This window comes from Diuraphis noxia, unplaced genomic scaffold (assembly GCF_037042655.1).
Source record: "Diuraphis noxia isolate RWA-SAM2 unplaced genomic scaffold, SU_Dnox_SAM2 contig0001, whole genome shotgun sequence".
Classification (NCBI taxonomy): domain Eukaryota; kingdom Metazoa; phylum Arthropoda; class Insecta; order Hemiptera; family Aphididae; genus Diuraphis; species Diuraphis noxia.
The window spans coordinates 61857863-61878516 of NW_028301711.1; the positions used below are offsets into that span (position 1 = coordinate 61857863).

The following is a 20654-nucleotide window of genomic DNA, read 5'->3' on the forward strand; positions in this document are numbered from 1 at the left end:
ATTGGAAACTGAATATTTCTGTAAATAGTTCAAAACAAATCAAAATATTTTGAAAATTGTATCATGTATAGAAAATGCTAATATAAACAACCAGTGAAAATTTCATGTATCTACTGTCTTTTTTTGTTTAGAGTTACACCAAAAACTAAAATCTAAAATATCGTAGCTAAGGCAGCTAGGCTGACATATCGTTTCAGTTCATAACCATTTTTCGTATACAATGATAACTTTCATTACATTCAAATTTAATACGTTCCTGGATTTTTGTTTTACCTTTGTGTGACAGTTGTAACTCTTTGTTGAACCATTTCTAAAACAATTTTAAACGTGTTTTTACTCAAACGGAATCTGACAAAAAAATCTTGCTCATCCCATTTATATAAATGGTCTATTCTTATGGATAATAAATATGGTCTTCGAGGTTAGTTGAAGCATTGATTCATATTACCCAAAAATTCAATTTCTTCATCAGTACTACTATCACTACTACTGCTGCTACTTAAATAAGCCAAAGCCATCTAAGATTAATTTTAAATACAATTTTTGTAATGTGACAATATCAAATAGTTATTTTTTAAATCAATGGCACTTACATTGAAATAATCACCAATAAACTATAAATAGAATCAACAAAATAAAAAAATAATTGAAATAAATAATTGAAAAATCAAACAAAATGTAATCGCAGAATCAATATAATCTAATATTGTATACCTAATCTCTAGTTAAACTGTTTAACTAGCCAAATATCTAGGATTAATTAATTTTCGGTTAAAGTCCAGTTAAAATATTAATCCAGTGATCATAAAATCACATTTATAGTTTAACTGGGGATTAAGGTTAACTGAAGTTTAAATTATCATAACTGGAGATTGATAAAACGGCCCTAAGTAATGCAATGTAAGTTTTTTCTGTCCGACTTCTAAGAAGAACATACACAATTGGGAACGATACACTCTTAAATACCACTTGAAGTCAGAAGACTTCTCAAGTCTGCAGGAGCAGCAAGTTAGGTTCTTGAATGTTCCGTCAATTCCAACTGTTGTAACTTTGCCCAACTCTTCTCTAAATCTCCTAATCACATACAGGTTTCCTTGTTGGAAGAATGCTAATGGTAGTGTTTGAAGTGTTTTACTGTAGGCAGCATTCTCTGGTCGGGTCAATGCTTCAGCGAGCTCATGATGTTTTTAGATATGCATCTACCGTTTGGTTGACGTGACCTTCACATCCTCTTCCATCTTCTCTGTCCTTGCATAAATGTATAATTGTTAGCAGCTTCTGGCTATCTTAAAAAATTAAATAAAAATAATAAACTTGAATAATTAAATGGGGGAACAGAAATACCTATGTCTTAACTGTTTAGAGTCTAGACCAACAAATTAAAATCAAGTATTAGGAATAAAGAGAAATAATAAAGAGAAAAACACATTTAATATGTACCAAAATTAAAAATGTATAACTACAAAACTTAACAAGTTCCAGGCATCTAACATTTATTTTAAAATTTTCTGTCTCGTGTAAATACAATGTGATGTTAGTTAATCAAACATCTATCATCCAGTGGATATATAATAAGAAAAAAAATATTGAACAACAATTCATACATACAAAAAAAAAACAGCTTTTTGTATAGCATACACAATCATAGTTAGAAACTAATTTTATATAAATAATAAAAACCTTTTTGGTATACTATAATATTATATTAAGTAGTAGTTAATTACTAAGTATTTTTTTTTTTAAATTCGTTTATTTCAATATAAACTCAAACCACATTTTTAACAACACACATTATTTATACCTAATAATTATCAATAATATAAATTATAGAAGTAGGCAGATTTATTATTTGGGGGCTAGGTAAATTGAGTCCGAGATATGTTTGGTACATTTTGAAAGCGGTAAATTGAGTCCCAGGGAAAAATGAGTAGTAGGTAAGTTGAGTCACGGAAAAAATAAGGTAGTAGGTAATTTGAGTCCCAGGGAAAACGATTTATATGCATTTAAAATTTAAAAATGTGAACTATAACATTTTTATTTGTGATTTGTGGACATTCATTGACTGTATATATATGATTTTGAATATAGAAACATGCATTTTTATAAATGATATAATTATTTTTTATGCAATAAAAATGCATGTTGCTATTTTCAAAATCATATAGGGTACATGCAGTCAATGAATGTCCACAAATCACAAATAAAAATTTTATAGTGCAAATTTTTAAATTTTAAATGCATATAAATCGTTTTTCCCTGGGACTCAAATTACCTACTAGGTACCTTATTTTTTTCGGGACTCAACTTCCTGATACTAATTTTCCCCGGGACTCAATTTACCGAGTTAGCGTCTATTGGGACTCAATTTACCAACCCCGATTATTTAATAATATCAAAGAACAAACAAGAAACGACACTCTACCAGGGCTGGGTACAGTTATCCCAATCGTGATAAGGAAAATGTTTTGTTACCAACCTTGAATATCGAAAAAAATTCCGCATGGGAATTTCATTGGGCTCAAGGTGAGATACCGTACGCCCTAACCTACGTAGTCCGCCGTTAAAAAATATATTATATCCAATGTAAGTTTATATATAGCGAATATATAGCAAATATAGGTACTTCTTAATAAATACATATTTATAATAACATCAGAATATTATCTTGATAGGGGTCAGTGTATTATAGGAGTATATCCAAATATAACCCCAAAAGAGAAGTTAACAAGAAAACGGACAAAAAATGAAGGGGGATGGATAGATGTGAAGGCGAAAACAAATTTAAACATAGGTATTGAGCATTTAAACAGATCAGGCAAACTAATAGCAGCCAAAAAAATGGGAAAAGTATTTTTAAACAATGATAATAATATTATTTTATTAGGACAGGTATAAAACAGTTAATTGTATTTTGTAACGTTGATCAAAAAATAATTTTTATTTAAAACAATGCAATAATTTTGTATACAGTATTTTAAATATTTTTTTTTAATAAATAATAATAATGACTGTTTATAATGAAAGAGTTTTTCATTTTCCAAAAAAAAGTGAAGATGAGAGCTTTTATTTTCCCACGAAAAAAGTAGTAAGTTGAGATACGACTTAAAATTTCCGATGAAAAGTGTCTTAAGTCTGAAAAAAATTGTAAGTTTTCAAAAATATTTAGAAATGATAATGATTTTTTAGAAAAACTAAAAAATTCATTTATGATCACATTTAGGCTAGATGCATAGTGATTTTCAAAATTATCAAAAAAAAAATAGAATTACAAATAAACTTTGACTTTTGTTTTGCTTCTCCTGAACAATTGACAAAATAGAGTTAAAACCTTTTTCGTTGGATGTATCGTATTATATTATAATAGCAGGTATATTGTAAAATGTAAATCACACTTTTATACTCAATACACATATTATCATTGTAAAATCAATACATTCATCGCTCTGCTTAGAATCTAAAATTGTTAATCAATCAATAGGAAATAATTATTCAAGCAATACGTAGGTATAAATAAAATATAACACACAATTACAAATAATCATATATAAAAAAGTTTGGAATTGTCACATCTTGTCACTAAATGTTAAGTCTAAGTATATTATTAATAAAGTCTATATAATCAAACATCTGTGACACAAACAAACTGTCATTTAAGCAGGCGATTTATAAAATTAAATGTTGTCATCCTGTAAATATGTTAAAAGAAAAAATAACTACAAATTATTTTATACCTTTAATTGTTAAATATTATTAAAATTCATATTTAAATTTCTTACAGGAAATCGACCAATCTGTCCTTGAACATATCCATCATTATGATGTCCTACCCTCCTGAGGAACATTATTATATCCCCATCAACATTCAAAGTTTGTACATGTTGACGAATAATTTGAGTTTTTATAAACCTTTCTTGCCTTGAAGTAGTATCTCTAATCTGTAAATTTTATATAATATATAAATATTATTTCTTGTTTATGAATCATTCTTCTTTATATTAAAATATTTAACTAATTAATTAAACTATATTCTATGATTTGTCTAGGAATGTTATTAGTTATTACTTATTACTTATTAACTATAAAAACAAATAAAAAATAATATTTATAATAATTACTAGGGAATATTACATTATATATTTATTAAATACAAAATTTAAAATAAAGTACCGTATAATTTTGTCGTGCTTGATGTAGTTCTACAAAACATTGATTTTCAATCAATATCAATTTCTCTATAATAAGCAAAATATACCAATGATTAAGAGTGTGCAACAGTAAAAGTGTTACGTATACAACGCTCCAGAGATGGCGTTGTGCTCCGTATCGCCGCCGTCGCGGCCGGACGTAACCACGCCCACTGTCTCCGTGGCGGACTACGCGGCGTACTCGCAGGAGAGGCGCATTATTATTTCACGAACAGTCTAGTTGACCGGGTCCATACAATATTGGCATTGGCCATTGCGAAAATTGTCACCCGTGTATTTCTAATGCACGTACCATTACTCCGCGCGCTCGATCCTATAGCATTCGAATTACGTACTTAGAGAGTACTGTATCAGTATATGATGATGAAGATGATGATACATATGTTTCTGCACATAGCTTATGGTGTTCAACATCCGAAACGTTGCCAAACAATAAATTAGATTGAGTTTCTGTATCCACCAAATTGGTATTTGAATAACTGATCTGAATATTTTTTGGTGTACTAGTCAGAATGGATTCTCTAATAATTATAAAAATTTTATAGATAGTTATTTAATTAAAATACGTAAGCTGTATACTTTACATATACATTTATAAATTGAATAGAAGATTGTCTATTTGTTTTGCTTATAATAATTATAAAAAAAACTCAAACGTCATCATTACACAAAAACTTTTTATGAGAGTCTGAAATTTAAATTTTTACATAACCTCGTAAAATAACGATTTATCCTCAAACGATTTTGGATATTAATTATTATTAAAAAAGTAGAAGTCGCGGAAACTTGAAACTTGAAACTTTGTGTTAAATTTTCAATTCTTAGTTTTGAATACAAAAAAATGTATACATTTTAAACTATAAAATGATTTGCAAATATTCGTGATTTTGTCGATATTTGAAAAAAAAAATTGAATATTTCAAATGCCTAAAAATAGCTGAAAATTATCGAAATATATTGAAAAAAAATATGGGATAAAATTTCAAATTAAACAACTGGTGGAAATTTCAAGTCTCTACAATTTATACTTTTTTAATAAAAACAAATATCAAAAATCGTTTGAGACTAAATCGTTATTTTACGTGATTTCGTAAAAATTTAAATATCCAATGCTCATAAATGTGTTTGGTATTATTCCAGTAGAGTTTTTTTTTATAGAAATTTGAAGAAAAACTTTTGAGGAACCTTGTACCAAATTTTCAAATCTTAGGTATAAATATTTAAAATTTTATGAAATTTCAACTACAAAATATCTTCAAATTTTCATGGTTTTATCATATTTCAATATTATAATATTATAATATTTCAATATTATACACTACACACAATCTTAATATTTAATTTATAAAGCATTTAAATTTGCATATATGGTGAAGGTTCTGCAGTTTCTTCAGATGCTAATAATTCACTGATCGATGTGGTAGGATCTCTGTGTATAAAAATAATAGACGAATGACTCATAGTCTTACAATATACTTTTTATCTATATGATAATTTAATAATAATTTACATAAATGGTAAAGGTTCTGCAGTTTCTTCAGATGCTAATAAATCACTGATCGATGTGGTAGGTTCCCTGTGTATAAAAATAATAGGTACCTATGACTCTTAGTCTAACTACCTATATACTTTTTGTCTATATAATAATTTAATACAAATATAACTTACCATTTTGGTGTTCTTTTAGTAAAATTATCAATTCTTTCAAAAGTTTAGTTTTTTTATACTTTTACGTCTCGATGGTGCTATTCGCCTTTTATTAGAATTACTAACTTTATGGTTATCCATTAAAAAAATTTAACAAAACAAAATATGTGTAAACCCGGAAAAAATACACTACAGTCTAGACGCCCAGTAGTCAACTGAACAATTGCATAGACGCATAATAAATTTGTTAAAACTAGTAGAAACAATATCATTTTTGTCATAATACAATATTTATAAATATGGTATAACCTAACCTATTTTTATAAATATTGCCACAGCCCGCTGGACGGACCGATTGTGACGTAAAGTAGGTAAAAATTATTATTTACATTTTCCAGTCATCAACACAAGGGCCACTTAAAAGTTTGTGGTGAAAATGTCTATAATTTTTTTTCTTGCGTGACCATGACCTGCAGGAGGTGGATGATCAGATTGAACTTAGCCATACCTGACTCAGAGGTCTGCGCACGCTTATGATTATAATATAATTACTATATGACATTTAATTTGTAATAATTGTTTCATTTTGTATACAATATACGTATAATATTACAATGTACACTAAACGAAATAACATTTGATTTAATTTTGATTTTTTCTTACCTAATTATTAATTATTTCGATATCGTAATAATTAGTATTTTTTATCATACCCAAATAGTTCGATAATTTCAGTTATACGGCTAATTGAATCGGTTTACAGCAAAACTACCTATTATAAAGTATAGTCTTTATTCGTATAAAATTCAGATACGAATACAAAATATAAAACCAAACAAAATTAAATAATATTTGTCACATTATATTATAATAATCGTTTTCTTATCTGGTTATGTACAGGCGGCGCACGGCTGCGATAGAAAACCTGTTTTGAACTATGGTGCGGTACTGCCGTTATCGCGCGCGGGGTGATGGTATATGAACATCTAGTAACGAACGCTGCCGCTGTATATGGGCGCAGCACATGACGAGCGTATTTTTTTAACCGAAAAACATGGTTTCGTAATTCAAGTAATACGGCGTTGTGATGGGTTTTACAGTATAAATACCTATGACAAAAATTGTAGAGGATAATTTTTTCTATGTTTTGTTGGAAACTGATTTCTGAAAATAGTATTAACAAGCGAGCATTACGACATAGAAAAAAGACCATTTTGTAAATACTGAATTGCTTATATTTTAGATAATTAATCACAATATCAAATATCTGATTCCAACAAAACATAGAAAAAACTACCACCTTTCAAACAATGTATTACTTATGAGTATACGACTATTATTGATTTCGTAGCATTTGAAATACGAACGCACTATTTTAAATACAAAACGACTGGTGTTGCACCCTCTTAAACATAAATGATAGATATTGATTATGTAGAGGAAGAATTTACACACCTTCATAATATAATGACACCTATAATTATTATAATATTAAAATTATAGAAAAATAGTATTAAAAAGAAAACCTCACGTATAAAATCCCATATATTAGGGTGTTTTGACATTTGTGTTAACAAAGTCTAGTGAAAAAAGATTCCAAATAATTATTGGTCCTATAATTCACACCCAAAAACACTTAAAATCCTTGGTCCAACTTGAGTCAACCAGTATCTTTCCACATATCCAATGAGAAAAGTTCTCAATTGTTCCTCAATCTCAGGAAACTGTTGAACATAATTAATGATAGCCCTGAAACCATCATTTATACCATGTTTATGACAATCTGGATGGCCTCTGTACGCAGGTAAATGTGGTAGAGCTAATACCTAAAATTGTGAAATAAAATACAAGAAAACTATTATAATGCTTTACTACTACAATGCTTATACAACCATTCTCAAAACTCTGGCTGCAATAGGGCTATTTTGAAAAAGATGATACACACTGTTCAATTTCCGCTTACTGTATCTTATGACTGCCTGTGAAATGAAATTCATCATATACATTTAAAGATGGTGTTGAAAATGACATTTAATGTTTGTACTCTTTTTACTTATATATGCTTACCTGACAAAAATGAAACCAACATCCCATCAATTTACTTTCAGGAATTACAATTTGAACAGAATTCATTAATGGCATCTCAAAATCTGTTATGATGCTTAGTTGTTCATAATGTAATGGCAGCAAATTACGGACAACATACAAAAGTGCTTGGTAGCTTTCTTGATTCATCAAAATGAGGAATGCATATACCATTGGGAATGACTGCAAAGTACAAGGTATACATTTACTTGATAAACTATGATTAGAGTGAATATTAATATTATGCGCTAAAAAAGTATCAGAATATGACGTTCAAGAAAGAAAAAAAACGCTTTTTAAAATTTTCTCTTCAATTTATAATACATTTTGAATTTTAATACAATATTATTATTATTATAATTATCAATATTTATAATAAATTCTACTTACTACACTTTTATACACTATTTGAAATGTGACAAAAGCTCCATTTTTAAGTTCTAATGGACTTTTAGGAACTGTTTTGAATGTACCATCAATCCCAGCTACAACAACAGTGCCTAATTCTGCTCGATACCTCTCTATTGTTTCCATATTGGCAAATACAACACCTACCTGGTTTCCATCAACTATCAAAGGCCAATCATTTCGGAAAAATCTACATTTTTAAAATATATTAGTATACCTACTTCATCATGTAAGTGATTGATTTGTTATGAATACTATGATTAACTTTTTGCTTTTATTATTAAACTATTATTATATTTTATTTTTTTACCTAGTTGGAGGTCTTTGAATTGTGTGACTGTACTTTTTGTGGATGGGATCATTTAATACAAATATTAAATGATCTAGTGAGGTGGGAGTAGGAGGTCGCCTACAACGTCGCTGTCTTTTAGCTCTATGTCCTGTTTGAAGACATGTGTAGTTTTCTGCTGCTTCAGGGTGACTACAATTTCAATTTTTAAGAACAATGAAATGTATTATTGTTTTATGGTTATACTTACTTGACAATTTCCTGGTTGTACACTAGTCTAAAGCCGGGTTTACACGACGCGAATCTGATGCGTGAGGCAAGATTTACGAGGCTGCCTCGCGAGGAAGTTGATTCTTTTAACTGTTTACACGATGCGTATCAGATGTGCGAAGCTAGGTGATTCAGGGTGAGCCATCAGTTTATGTGAGGCAACGATGGCGCCAGTACCCAGTTGCAGCTGCGTCGTTTGCTATTATTGCAATGCAAGTTTTAAAAAAAAAGAAAAAAATGCAAAGTAAACGACGTTGGTGGTGCAGAAATTTGTTTCATCAACGGTTGCAGTATGGTAATCGACTTATGAAAGATATGCAAGTCGAACTTATTGATGACATAATTAAAAATTTTACTCGTATGACATTGGAGGATTTCGAATATCTTGATTCACTGGTCTGTCCAAAAATCACAAGAATGGATACTAACATGAGAGAAGCAATAACTGCAAGAGAAAGGTTGGCTCTCACAATGAGATTCCTTGCCACAGGTGATTCATTTATAAGTCTGCAATATCTATTCAGGATTTCAAAGAGCACAATATCTGGAATAATTCCAGAAGTATGTGATGCAATAAATGAGTCACTTCAAGAATATATTAAGGTATGTATGTTTACATATTTAATTATTTCTTTATTTTAAAATTAAAGTGTTCAAAAAAATAAATTAACTTTATGTAACTTAATAGTTAATAAAAAAAAAATGTAAAATTATGTTTTCAAATTTTAATAATTACATCTTAAATAATAAATTGCCTCTTTCTGGGTAGTGTTCAAAAAAACAAACTAACTTCAAATAACTAAATAGTTAATAAAAAAAAAAAATGTAAAATTATGTTTTCAAATTTTAATAATTACATTATAACTATAATTCTTTATAAGTAAATAAATTATAGATAAGTATAATTAATTATTTTTATCATAATAATATTAAAAGTTAAAATAAGGTAAAATATAAATTATCACATTAAAACTTAAATAAACATTTTCTTTCTAGATTTTTTGGAAGCGAATATATCAATGAGATGTTTATAATCGACTGTGGACGATACTTCTTCTTCGATTGATATTAAAGCTAGTTCTGATAGTTTGTCTTGACCTAATTGATTGCGTAAATAGGTTTTTATTAATTTTAACTTGGAAAAGCTTCTTTCCGCACATGCTGATGTCACAGGAATGGTTAGCATTATTCTTAAAGCAATGGTTAGATTAGGAAATGATCCGTAAGTAGTTTTTAAAATATTAAGTGCCTGTAGCGAATTTGTGTCATTGTCAACTAAAGATCGAAAAATAATCAGTTCAGAAAATAAATCAAATCCATCTACATCTTTTAAATCGTTATCTGTTAAAATAATTTGCAAATCTTTACAGTGTTTTAATAAGACAAGATATGTAATTATAGACGATAGCGTATGCATAGAGGCAAATGAATAATTGTACTCCCGATTCCCGGCATCCCGCCTACATGACCGCGTCGGTCTGCGATCGTTCTATGTTTTGTTATTGATATTATCGATAATAATACATTAATAATACCTATAATAATAATAATAATAATAATAATAATAATAATAAAAATAATAATAATAATAATAATACCTATGAAAATAACTGTCGCTGTATGTCGGTACCTACTCTATACCTGTATGCAGTTGCCAACTGCGTACATTAAAATTTATTAAATGGTAATAGACATGGTAAGTAAATTTAACTACTGAAAATAGTTAAAATGTTAGAAGTATTTTGACTCATTTTGATAAAAAAATAAAGAGTGATGTGCAAAACCTTAATATAATATGTAAAGTGTGTAGAAAACAATTTGAAGTACAATCAATTTTATAAAAATAGTATAATAAATTAAAATATTGTATATTTTATACCTACCTTTGTCGTTTATAATGTAATAATATTATACTCGTACATTAAATAAACAGTAAAATTAAAAAAAAAAATGAATTTCCCATCAAGACTTCTTTCGTTGGCGACGTCTAAATGTCAAATAAAACTAAGTAAAAAGTGAAATGATCGGTATTGTCGAGTCGTATTGTTTTCAAATTGTATATGTACAACAAACAAAAATAAAACGAAATAAACCACAGACTGATTGCATATACCGAGCATTAACAGAATGATGCGATAAAATATTAATGTGATAAATCACTTTTCGACTAGCTATTTTTATAACTTATTACTATTATTGACCACGACCACAATATAATACCTATTAATAACAATAATAATGTCAATTTTGTATAAAATACAATAAATACTATTTCATCAACATAATATACTACTTTAGGTCTTCAATGTATATTTTTTTATTTAATTATTTAGCTATCTAGTTTTTATGACGTAAGCGCGGGGCCCTAAAATTCGCGCGGGGCCTAGGACAAATGTCCCAGTTGACCTCCCCCAGGGCCGGCCCTGAACACATATCATCACAACATGGAATCATAAAACTTAAAAATTTTAAAATATTGCCCTAAAAGGTCATTCTTTTATTTTAGATACCAACTTCAAGAATATATTAAGGTATGTATGTTTACATATTTAATTATTTCTTTATTTTAAAATTAAAGTGTTCAAAAAAATAAATTAACTTTATGTAACTTAATAGTTAATAAAAAAAAAATGTAAAATTATGTTTTCAAATTTTAATAATTACATCTTAAATAATAAATTGCCTCTTTCTGGGTAGTGTTCAAAAAAACAAACTAACTTCAAATAACTAAATAGTTAATAAAAAAAAAAAATGTAAAATTATGTTTTCAAATTTTAATAATTACATCTTAAATAATAAATTGCTCGTTTCTGGGTTGTTCTGGTCTTGCGGTGTTTCATCAGTTGTTGATGGAAGCAACTGGGAAACAGTTGGTTGCGATGATGGAGTCGGAGTTTGGGAGGATCCAAGGTTTGAGTCATACACGGAGTGCTGTGTACTTGTGGTCCAGGGTGACCCATGGGGGCAAACATGTAGTAATACAAGCTCCCAACTTAAGTGGTTCCGAATTCTATAACTATAAGAACAGTTTCAGTATTGTTCTTTTTGCCCTTGTCGATGCAAACTACAATTTCATGTACGTTGATGTAGGCTGCCAAGGCAGGATCTCGGATGGTGGGGTTTTCAAAAATACAACGCTATACAAAAAACTGGAGAACCGCGTTTTAAATATTCCCAACCCATGTGTTTTACAAATTCCATATGCTGTTAAAGTACCATATATGATATTGGGTGACAAAGCATTTGCGTTGAATGATTACACATTGACACCATTCATGGGAAATCCAGATAATGGTTCACCTGAACGTATATTTAATTATCGTCATTCCAGATTTCGCAGGGTAGTGGAAAATGCTTTTGGAATATTGAGTGCGGTTTTTCGTGTGTTAAGAAAACCCATGCTATTGCAACCCGACGTGGCAGCAAAAGTAACAATGACAACTATATATTTGCATAATTTTTTACGCTCACCCACTTCAAGCGAAGTATATACACTAGGGTGGAATGAAACAATTAAAAAAAAATAAAAATTTTTTTTTAGTTTTTAATAGACATTTTTTTATGTATTTCAAGAGTATTAAAAAGTACAAAAAATTTGGAGGTCATGGGATAACTTTTTGAGTTGCCGCCACGTACTTATTTATTGTACGCATAAATACATAATGTAAATTTGTTTTATTTTAATTTTACATTATTGTTAACCAAAATAATAATTAAAATTATAAAGTTACTTATTATTAGAATTTTACTTATCATATAATTTTATAATTTAAACAATTTATATTCTTTTTTTGTATTAAACGATGGCATTATAGCCCTCGACTCAATTCTAGCTCGTATAAATCCATCTATTGCTGATTCACCACAAACCGCAGTAGATGCATCGGTTACTAACTTAACGGCTCTCTCAACAGCTTGAGTATGACATGGAAATATATTAATATACTCAGCAACTTGTCCGGACATAACAATCTGAAAGAAACAAAAAATTAAGTATTTAAATTTAATAAACAGTTACGTAAAATATATATATATTACTCGATTCAAAACTTCATTTTCAATCATTGATAATATTGGTGGCTCAGTTATTTCACATTTGTTCCAGTCTACTAATTCAGTATAATCAGAAGCATCGAAATTGAGTAAAGGTACTTTAAAGATACGAACTCCTGTTGCTTTGCTAAGTCTTGAATTAAAAATTTTTTGTATGGCAAGTTCTCTTATACACATTCGATCATCAACTAGCATACCTAAAAGAATATTCTCAGGTGCTCCAAAATATGCATTTCTTTGAATAACTGGATCAATAATTTTTTGGTAATTTTTTGGTAAGTATCTTGAAAATTTAATGGTTTGCCAGACATGTTTCGAACCTAATGAACAAAATGATTTCATTTTTATGTGAAACCACATGGGTGCATAAACTTTTAAAATAAATTCAGTTAAAGTTATTAGGTTTTCTTCCGGTGTTTCAGTGCTTATGTATAACCGCAAAATTCTATTTGCAGTAGTCAGCCACCTTGAATGTGCTTGTTTACCTGGATTTGTACGTGCTAAATCTATGGAACATTCACCATTTATTATGCTTACACAAATGTTGAATAAATATTTCTGGTCAGTACTTAAATCAATTGCGGTTTCTAAAAACGGCATATTACCTTTAATAGGTTTAATTTTTTTAACTGGTAACTTATGACAATTCTCTAATTGTTTTCCCAGTGCTCCAGAAAATCCACGCGGTCCTGAAGTTTTTCCATCTAGATGTTGGAATAAATGACGCAAAGGTAGTTCGTTAGCGTGTAACTGACAAATTACCCATTGTAGTGGTTTATTTAGCTGTTCCTCTATTAGCCTAATAACACCCCCTTTACTACCAGTATTTACGACGGTCCCATCACAACCAATCACCAACAATTTTGAAGTACATATGTCGTTCGTTTTTAAATAACTTATAATACTGTTTTTAATACTTATAGAAGTTCCATTTACAGGAGTACAATGTCCCATAAACCGAGACCCTGACTCTCTTATGAGTGTAATGTGTTCTTCTGTTATTTTATTACGATAATATTTGTCATCTGTTTTTTGATTTATAAAAGTCTGGTCTTTACGTCCGTCAAAATATAGACTTTTCGGTTGCATATCAGTTTGTATTTTTAGATCTTGGCGTTTCTTATGTCTCTCTCTCCTTATTTTCATTCTGCCAATCACATGTTGTGTATCATCAGTTTTAATTATTCCAACATCTTGTAGTATTGCACTAGCAATAGTAGCAGCAGTTCGATCAGATATTCCCGTTCTATCACACGCTAATGCTAGAGCTGGTAACTCGAGTCTCATTTGTGACTGTTTATTAGCACTATACGTTGAAGACAATGAGGACATTGAATTTGGTGAATAATTGGAATCTTCGTCTGTATTGTCGCCAGTGTCAGTATAATATGTTTCATCCGTTTCTATTGTTTCCAAAGTATTATTTACACACAGCTCTTTTTTATTTTGTTTGTCAATTCGATTTACTTCTATTTCTTTTCTGTGCATGTTTTTATTAAGTTTTTTTGTTTTTAAAACATCAATCGATGACATAGCCATTTTTCTCATTGATCTTTGGTCTTTAAGAAACATTTGTTCGATAATGGGAACTTTACGAGATTTTTCACAAGAGCAAAGATAGAATTCAATACATTTGCAAGCAGCTAAATCAAATAGTGTATCTTTTGCATTATTCTGAAATTTTTCTAGATTTGATTTAAAAGTTAATGTATTTTTCCTGTTTTTAATAGATTTAATTATTTTTTTGTACTTATCGTGATAATTTATTAACAATTGTAGTGCACAAATGTGCGATACTATTGGAATAGAGGCTTTCTGCCATATTTTTTCTACATCTGTCACTACTATTTCAGAAATTATTTTAACAGTTGGATCTTTACCATTATTATTTTGTTTTAATTGGTTTCTTACTTGTAAATAGAACTTCATTACATCTTCATAGGTAGGTAAAACTAAATTACTAAGATCACTAGTGTCACCAAAAATTGGACATTTTGACTTAATTCTGGTACAAACAGCCATTTCAGAAATTAAACGAATAAACGCGTTAATAACTTTATATTAGCACTGTAAAACGTCGTTTACGTCCACACTCGATGATAAATAGTGCGATACTAATCGTAAGTCAAATGATATTAATGCTGATTGCCTTATTTAATCTATTAAACTATTAACTATGGTCAAAATAAATTTGGTGATATCGTAAAGTAATAAAAATGATGATACTTGGTTTTTCGTTTCCTATTTCTATATATAGATTTTAAAATGCTTCGGCGGCACCTCAAAACAACACTCTATGTTGACAATTTTTTTTTTACATATTATACATATTACAACACAAGTTTTTCTTACTATTATAAAATTAAATTACAAAATAAATATTTTCGTTCCACCCTAATATACACCCCCAGGATCATTAGATACCGAAAACAACGCGGAAATTGTAAATGGAAGATGGAGAAGTGAACAACCGATGACATCTATGTTAGCAATTCGAAATATTCCTCGAAGAACATCTGAACATGCTAAAAATACACGTTTACATATTGCGTCCCATTTCATTTTCAACGACGTGTTACCATGGCAAAATATATATTAAAGTAATATATTTCTAAAAAAATAACTTACTTCACTCATCGAACCCAGTGTTTCATTCATCGAGTTTATTGTTTCCCTCGGAGTATTTTTATCTGATAGAAAATCAAAATATTTGTATGCAAACAATTTCGACACGTAGACGTTGTCAGTACCTGTAAATAAAATATATTAAATATAATTAAATTAATATTAATACGTATGTTGTAATTGTATGGTTTTTTTTTAAATTTAAACTCACCTGATCCAGTAGTTTTTTTAGTTTCTCTTGACTTTTCACTCCTAAACGTTCCCGACAGGCTCTTCATTTTTGCCTTTAGAATATCTACGGGAATATTCATTTGTGCACTGATGTCTTTCCAAGCATCTTCTTTTTTATTTCGATTGTGGTAATCTTTAAATTTTGCATTCCACAAAACTTCATAATCTCGGTAAAGTTCAATTAACTCAATACATTGATTTTGATCCATGGCGTTCGCTGCACACGCGTGAGGCAATAAAGTAACTTGATCAAGTAAACTTGATGACAAAGACTGGGTTTTTCCGGACAGCTTGGACAGAAGTATGTTGTATCTTTTCTTATCCCTTTAGAATAACACAGATGACATCTTTTTCTGTTAGGTCTTCCAGATTTTCCAACATCGTGAGTTTTTGGGAAATGATTAGTATGTGATACTGAAAAAGATCTAGGTTTTGGATGTTTGGGCAAAAGTTCACTGAGTATGGATAATCGAAAATCATACAATGATATTTTAGGTCCGGCGTGATATTGATTATATAAATAAAATGAGTTCATCAATAACATTTGTATTATATGTATACCAATTTTTTTATACCAACGGATTGTTTTTCTAGTAAATGGATAATAGCTATGCATTTGGTCTTGCCGATCAATTCCACTCATAAAACGGTTATAATTTGAGATAGGTTCAGGTTTAAATTGTTCTTTACCGTTTCGGTTTTTGGTAAGAATTAAATTATTTTTAAATTCGGTGGAAATATAACCAACATCTCTCTTATCTTTCCACTTTCCAATCATAACACCTTGAGAGTATCTGGCAACGGTTTCACCTTTTTTTAATTTTGACTCTACAACATCCTGTGGTGTATTTTTTCTGTTCAATCTTAATGTTCCAGTACAAAACGTTTTTTTTTCAATCAATTTGGAGGCTAAATCAAAACTATTGTAGAAATTGTCCATGTATAACGCATGGCCGTTATTTAGCTTTTCGGACATTAAATGCAAAACCACATTAGCTGCATGGCCTTTTCCTCCCAAGTCATCGAGTACTCCTACATAAATGGCAAATTTTAATACCAAGCCATGAGGTTCTGTAAGCATGTATAATTTAATTCCATATTTATGGCGTTTATTTTGAATGTATTGACGAAACTGGAGACGGCCTCTCCATAACACCATGGACTCATCAAGTGAGAGTTCTTTTTTGGGATAATATATGGTATTCATTTTGTTATTGAAATATGTAATTAAAGGTCTAATTTTATATAAGCGATCCTCAGGTAGGTTTTGATTATTAGTTTCAATATTTGGTGCAAAATGAAAACATCTTAATAAATTTAAAAATCTATCACGACTCATATAATTTGAAAAGCAAGAAAAGTTGAAAAGGTGATGGGTTTTCCAATAGTCATTCAATCTGTTGAGTTTTATGGTACCAGTGTGAATTATCAATGCAATAAATGTTAACATTACGTCTTTATCTGTTGGTTTCCAATTGGAGATACGAGAACGTGGTGCACTACCAACACGTAAAAACTCGGTTTCAGCATAATTATTCGTTTCATCAACCAATAGTTTTATAAAATGTTCATCGAAAAGCATAAAAAAATAATCTATAGGATTTATTTTGCCTTCTATCGGAACAAGCAATTCGTTTCGTTTTATAAAAGGAAAATTAGATAATTCAATTTCCTCCTCTTGCCAGTCACCGTCATTATTAGTATTTGTTGATGATTGAGTATTTACACTTGGTACATTATTCGCGATCTCAGTATCACTCTCAAAATCGTCAGACACTTGTTCAGTATTTTCAAATTCATATTCACTACCAGAATCGGAAAAATCATAATTTTCGTCACTATCAGAGTTAAAAAGCATCTGCTCAATTTGTTGTTCATAATTTCGATTCATATTGCATAACCGTTTTGGTCGAGATGGACCGGATTTATTCAATGTATTATCCATGTTCATAATATAAGTAATACGAAAGTAAACGAAAAAAAAAAAAAAAAATCGTTCAAAAGAAATAAAATGTATATAATTTAACTATAAAATGTATAAAAACAATACAATGTGAATACGTACGTGTTTCATCAACGACCGACGATGGAAAAATGATTGCAACGATAGTGAATTTCTTGAAAATACCGATAATTAACTTGATAAAGGAATAGTAAACATCCCAAAATAAAATAAAAATATTATAGACTAAAAATAGAAATATCGATGTGCGATTGCACACACGTATTAACTAATATCTATAGATAACGCTGACCGAAAATGAGGTTTTTGATTGTAACGCGGACTAAATTATAATGTATTGAAAAATAGTGTGCGGATGACGCCATTTGGCGTCATCCGCATATGTGAACCATGCTAAATGACGCCAATTGGCGTCATCCGCAGTGAACGTGTTAAGATAACTCGAGGTATCGAAGATTATTCTCTATACTATCTCTATAATTGAAATATTGAATATGATATTATTTCTGTTACAAATTCAAAACTTTTATCGAGAACATCTAGTGTAAATGAAAATGTATAAAAATATTACCTAGATTTCAAAAAAGTATAAAAAAATGCCCGTAAAATTGAAAAAATGACCTAAAAATGCTAAAAAATGACCCTAAATTCTTAAAAGTACAAAAAATGCAAAAAAAAAGCAAAATCCCATACTATCCTAGCCCTAATGATGATGTATAGTTGTTTGACAATTGTACAATGATGATAAATAAGTACAATATAACTTAAGCATACTTAATATTTTTTTTATGTAAAACCTATACAATATTATAATATACACTCACCCATATAATTATAAAAATAAACCCAATGAACATAATAATAATATAACAGTAATATGGAATTAGCAAATTAGTTTAATTAAATTCAACAGTAGGTACCTTATACCTATTAATAATAAATAACCGAGCAAATAACTTAAGTAATGTTTAAACACTTTATTATAATACTAGCAAATTTATTAGTTACCTACCTAACTGTGAATACAAATATATAAGTATGCGAATAGTGTTTTTAAAAAAAACGAAATAGTTTATTAAATAAAGTATTAATCCAAAAACTTACTGAACAATTGCGTTGTTGTATGCAGTCCTAACTGAAACAGACATGTTTTCAGGATCAATGCCCCCTGAACCTGCAATTGCTTCCCTCAAGAAAGGTACATGTACATACATATAAGTTGATATCTGCAGGTCCATGATTGTTGATTTCGAACTCTGACTTTGTTATCAACAAGTTCTGTACTTACTGATGCCGTACAAGGACAAAAATCATGTAGCCGACTTTTTTTCCTTTCACATACCAAATATATGTGGATAACTCTGGCTTCACGCCTGTAGTACTTAAAACCTAAATCATCAACATATGCCCTAGAACCATGATGAATCACCGGGATTAGTGTGTAAGTAACTGGTACACGATTTAAAGCATTTTCTTCATCTGGATCTTTTTCTTCAAGTACTTCTAATTCTTCATCTTCGTCGATGATAGCTTCATTTGGGTTGTTCTCATAAATAACTGGACGAAAATAATCATGATCCAACAAATTAGCTGGAAGACCGACTTCTTCTTCGATGTTCATCATGTCTTTGAATCAATAAGCTAAAAAACGAAGTACGAAACAGCAAATCACACGGGCTAATAGTGGGTGGTATGACCTATGGTCAAAGTTTTTAAGAACAACGTGCGATAGTACGTTCAAAAAACGGCATGAGGTTAAGACAATATTGAATTATTCTAAAAGCTCAAAAGCATACCCGTCGTCCGTCATGTTCGAGAGAGGTTAAGCGAGTCGGCCGTTTCTCGTACTTAGTGAATCGTAATGATATGAGTCATCCTGGTGGGGTGGAAAACTGAGAAAAACGTCTCGCAAAAACCGTTACAACACAGCAATAATGCTAAAAAAAAACGGGAATTAATAAACACAATACATAATTTATTTTGTATTTCAAGATGGTTTATTTATGAATACTGCATTCTGGATTGAACTTATTTGAGGTTGGGTAGGTTCTCTAGCGGTAATTTTCTGAAATTCCTGATATTCTTGATGATTTTTTTTTTTTAAATTTGGGATAAATTACTTATAAAACGTGCTACCTAGAGACTTTACGTACCTATTTAACAATTGAACAACTCATCACTGATTTAAAATTTAAATTAATCTTAAAATCTATACTTAATTCATCAATAGGGACTCAAAAGGAGTATAAAATTGGCTACAGGAAAAATATTGAAAAGCGACAAAAAGTCAATAATATTGTAAAAACATATTATATTCAATACATATGATAAAATATATTGTAATTTTTCCTCATAGGTATTGGAATTAAATTTATACCTACTCAGCAAGGTTATTTTTACCAAAAGTTAATTCAATGTTAGAAAAATTTGAAAAGTAAAAAAGGAAACTAACATGGGTCATTATTCAAATTTTGAACTTGCACCAATATTTCTAAAAAAGGTGCGGTAAATTGATGACTGCTCACATAATATACAGTATACACGTGTATATTAATATGTTATATTGATAGTTTCTTAATATGTACGATATTGTCTGAATATTATTATCTTATTCAAGGAGCAAAGAACACCCAAATTATTATGTACTGAAAATACTATACATTAAACTTAACCCGCGGCCCGCGGGCCAAGTCTGGCCCGCGAAGATGTTCCAACCTGCCCGTGACCATAAAATGTATTTTATTAAGTTTTTAAGAATATAAAATATTTTACAATTTTGAATTTTTATATAAAAAAAAATGTATTGGATTTTAGAATATTAATAAAAAAAAATTAGTAAGAAATTTGGGCTTGTTTTTCTTTAACCATCTATCTCAGG

The 20654-nt window shown here is 29.5% G+C and overlaps 1 pseudogene; it reads right to left on the reverse strand.

Annotated features, from left to right (window-relative positions):
- Positions 1 to 422: 422 nt before the first annotated feature.
- LOC149061168 (uncharacterized) lies at positions 423 to 19400 on the reverse strand (annotated as a pseudogene).
- Between the last annotated feature and the right edge of the window lie 1254 nt (positions 19401 to 20654).